This window comes from Callospermophilus lateralis, unplaced genomic scaffold (genome assembly GCF_048772815.1).
Source record: "Callospermophilus lateralis isolate mCalLat2 unplaced genomic scaffold, mCalLat2.hap1 Scaffold_512, whole genome shotgun sequence".
NCBI lineage: Eukaryota > Metazoa > Chordata > Mammalia > Rodentia > Sciuridae > Callospermophilus > Callospermophilus lateralis.
The window spans coordinates 807,489-812,260 of NW_027514448.1; positions in this window are offsets into that span (position 1 = coordinate 807,489).

The following is a 4,772-nucleotide window of genomic DNA, read 5'->3' on the forward strand; positions in this document are numbered from 1 at the left end:
GGCAAGTAATGGAAATCATTATTGAATTCAGAAGGATTTTATTAGTCTTTTAAATAACTTCTGCCTTCGACAAATGTTTCTGTAAGAAGAAAGGAGAATATCTGAGCAGTGAGAAAGTTTGATGATTTCTTCCTGACTACCCAAATCTCTGAAAAAAAGATAATAGTGAATTTTTGCTATGATTTCTAAGCTATTTTATCATTTCTTTTTTTTTAACAAGCCAAACATCATAATAACATTGTGTTTATCATGATGCCTGGAATTGTCTGGGGCTCTGCTTTGAAATTCTGCTGGTTTTATTTGGATCTGTCACATAACTCCATTCAGCTCAGATTTTTCTGGAGGCCATCTTTCAACTTTTGATGCCTTTGTCATATATCTTTAATCATTTAATAGTCTAGTCTGGTTGCCATACAGCATAGCTCCTGCATTTAATAAAATTGAAGCCCTTGCTGTCACATCCTATTCATTAGAAATAGCCACAATTTGGTCCCAAATCAAGAAAGATAAGCACTTTCATTTTTCAGTGAGGAGTCAAATGTAGATAACAAAATGGAGGAATTTGATAGCAACCATATTTGAAGACTGCTGACCTTAGTATCAAATATTTATTTAACATTGCTTCTAATTTCAGTTCTTACTTCATGATAGTGCATCAAGAAAGCTCCTATCAAGAGAGTAAAACAACAGAATAATTTATAAATGTGCAGTTTTATATAAAAGTGTCTAAAACAAGGGATTGGAATTGTGAGAATTTAGCTAGGAACCAAAAAAAAAAAAAATCTGAAAACTAGAAGAAAAACAGATACAAAAGAATGTTATGCCCTAACTCTTGGGTTAAGATGTCCATTGAAAACAGACCCCATCCTCAGTAGAGAAACCTAATATGATGTGAGCTTTTAATGAAAGAATGCTCTATTTTTAATCAATTCCACTGGGGCAGAAATTAGAGACAGTGATAGCATGTAACTACATTTTCCTTATTTAAACCACTGAAATATTTTTTCCTATTAAACTTAGAAATATTAAATAACTAACATTATTCCTTATGGATAGAAGAAAGATATTGTAAGGACACCATCAAGCTCTATATATTTTCATTTTCTCTTTCTTATTGGAACATATACAAAATTCCTCAGAATTAAATATTTGGAGACATTTGTGATGTCTTATGTGACAAAATATACTGACAAATTTCAGTGAAGTTTTCCTAGGGAAAAAAATTACCAGATATCCAAGTCCCCAATACCCTTTGGCTGTGATGTAGTATGTCCTGAAAAGTTTATGGCATCTAAATTCATAATTGTCCCAGAGAGTTTTTGAAGAAATTTTAGTTGATATATTTCTTATATATATTTGAAACACTTAAAAGTGGAAAAATACAACAAATATTAAATAATTTTTGAAAGTCCTTTTGTTTTAAAGTGTCCCTATTAAAACACTTAAGGCAATAAACTACTTTGTTAGTAATGCTGAATTTCATTGTCTCAGATTACAATAATATTTTAACATTTATCTTTCAACCTAAAGGACATGCATATTTTATCATTAGACACTAATGATTTTTATTTTTCTTCTGCTAATTGTATGGAAATTAAAACAATTGAACAAAATAATCACAAACCTATTAAAGACTTAGGTGGATATTAAATAATTAGCTTTAAAATATGCTAGATTTATTACAAGAAAAAGCGAAAATATTTCTCAAGTATTACATGAAATATGACATAAGCCACATTAGCCATCTATTCCATAGTGAAGGATACTGCTGAATCACAGCACTACAAAGGACATCATCGGTCACTAAAAATGCCAGCTATAACAATTATCAATTACCAAGTGCAACAAGAGGCACACTTGTTGAGGAGTCACACTTGCCTTCAAATGCCAAAAATTCATCAATGCTGCAGAATGCTTTAGGAAAGGGATACTCTTAAAAATTGAAAATTATGACTGGAATATGGCAATGTGTTGAAGTTACAGAGGGAGGTGGTTATCTGTGATAACACAGGTAGTCATACCAAAGTAACATAAAAAAATGTTTAAAATTGCATTAAAGAGTTTATTATTTGAAACTGATGTTATAATACAATATTTCAATAAATAATAAGTCTATTTTAATCAGAGATAATGAACCTTGGTTACAGTACAGTCAGGAAGAGCAAATTCTCAATTACTTAAGAGTAACTGTTAAAATTTGAAATAGAATTAAGCTATTGAAGGATTAAACATGATTCTATAGTTTACAGTAACATGGTGAAAATGCTTATATATAAAATATGAATAAAAGAGAAAAAGTAATTATCCCAAAAATTGTAAAAGGAATTATACTGACTTAGTGGAGTTTAACCTAAAAAATACATTTTCTATGAAGATTCATGAAGTGTTTCATTGAAATTTTTGAATGCATAAGTAAAAACGTACAAATCATAATAAAAAAACATTCAATTAAAATACCCAGTGATCACAATACTAACAGATTGAGATTGAAGTGGCAGACTCAACATTTTCTATGTGCAGCTGTACAGACACTTTCAGAGAACACTAGATTTTAGCCAGCTAAAGAGAAACCAGGATGTGAAGTTTGGCTCTACTTGTGAAGAAACATTTTGGAAAATAAAGAAGCAATTATCAGTGAGCTAAGTTTCAGGCTTCTTTTGCTCACTGTTTTTGGATTCACATAATGAATGAACAGCATTGACAAGAGCATTTTGAAATGCCTTAAGATAGGAGTGGCACCCAGCCAGGAAATTCTGCAAATTCAATTCTAACAAGAATAAAAAAGAAATATAGAAACAGAGCTGGAGTTGTATTTTGTATTGTCTTTGTTTCTTTTGTAGAGTTTCAGGATATTTTTATGAATAATTTTCTGTAGCAATGGGACTCAAATGCTAAATTATCAATTTTTTTTTAAAAAAAAGAAGGCAAAAAAGCTTCTGAGGGTAGAGGTAGAAAATGACCTCCAGTGGTGGCAGTAAAATTCTCAGAACAACCTAAATTACATATTTTCCAGCTATGACAATGCCCAGAGAATTACACTGGTACAGAAAGAGCATGCATCACATTCATAACAAAGACATTACTTAACCTGCAAATATGAAAACAAAATGTGACAATATTATTATTTCCATATGTCTCTTTATGAAATTAATTAGTGGACTTCACTTAGTATGTTCTTCAAGAATAAATATATACCCAACTTTAGTATTGAACCTATAAGCAGATTTGTGTCCATGTTGGTGACTGCACAAAACCTGGAGGAAAACCCAAGATATGCAGAGCCCAGAAGACTGAGACAGGGATAGGAGAAAAAAAGGAGTCATAAATGCATTTTTTGGGTGGAAGCAGAGTGATCTATGCATGCAAAGAATAGAAGAGAAGATTCCTCATAGAAATTGAGGAGGTGAGTTCATATAGAAATATTCCTTATGTAAAAATTAGCAGATTGTTTTATGCCAAAGAATTGCCATTAGGTAGAGGAAAGCTGTTGTTAAGAATCAAGAGGAAATAATTTTTGAAGGAGGGTAAATATCCTTTCAGGTAAAACTTTTTGATATTTATAAAGTTAATATTTGGTTGCATATATGTTTCATTTTCTCAAATAGTCTGTTCTTACACTCATCATTTCTGCTTTGAAACAAGACTTGTTTGAAGCATTGAAGCACATTCTTGAACTTACACAAGACCATATATTCTAAAGAACTGGAGAAAAATAAGTTGGAAAACATGCTCTGGCCATGCTCAACATTAATTTACCAACAATAAGAATTCTTGATAAGGCATAAAAAGGGGATGATATAGAACCCAAAAGAATTTTGAAGGGAAATATCTACAGTCAAAAGTTCTTGAACTTTGGCAGCCAAGTAACATTTTACATAGGAAATACAATGCATATGTCTTTAGATACAGATACACCCTCAAAGTGGAAAAAAAAATCTGGACTACTCTCCTGAAGCAAAAATTTTAAAAGCGAGATAAGTTCTTTACACTTTGCGTGGCTAGCACTAGTTAGAGGGAAAAAAAAGAGAACACTATCCCTAAAAGCCCAAAGCAGTCAGTATGCATAGAAAAATAAAATTCTTTCTCTCCTAAGAAGTCACTACTAAAGTGCTTGAAGAAATAAAACAAAAACTCACTTTATTTTGCAAATGATAAACCCAGTGATTTCTGGAAACTTTGAACAGTAAATTCTCTTGATCTTGAAGACAGTTCAGAACATAAAAGTAGAATTTGGAGCAGTATCCCTACATTCGCTGCCTAGAACTATTTTCTACAGGCCGAGCTGGGAGACAAGATAACATATTCAAAATTATTCCATCACCTAAGTTCTAAAAGAGCTCTGTGTGAAAATTCTCACCTCTAATGCTAAATCTGAAGACATAATTTAATATGTGGGCTAAATTGGTCTTTCAAACTCTTTATCTCCCCATTTGCCATTCTAGGATTTTGAAAATCCCATCTGTTATCTGAAAAACCACTTACACAGGTTGAAAACTACAACTACTTTAAGGAATGAGGGTGAGAGGAGGAAGAATCTGACTCCCTCACACTCAAACAATTTAGTAGATTTAACTCCTATTGTGGGCAATGCATGCAACACACTTGGACAAGAGTTTGAAGTGAGAAAAACATCCCAGGAGTTCAGGAAATGTCCCACTTAAAGAAATTAGGGGAATGAAGAAATGACATTGTGCAATGTTGAATATATTAAGTTGAAAATTATGTTATTTAAAAAAAATTAAAGGGATCATTTAGATAAATTTGCACAAATG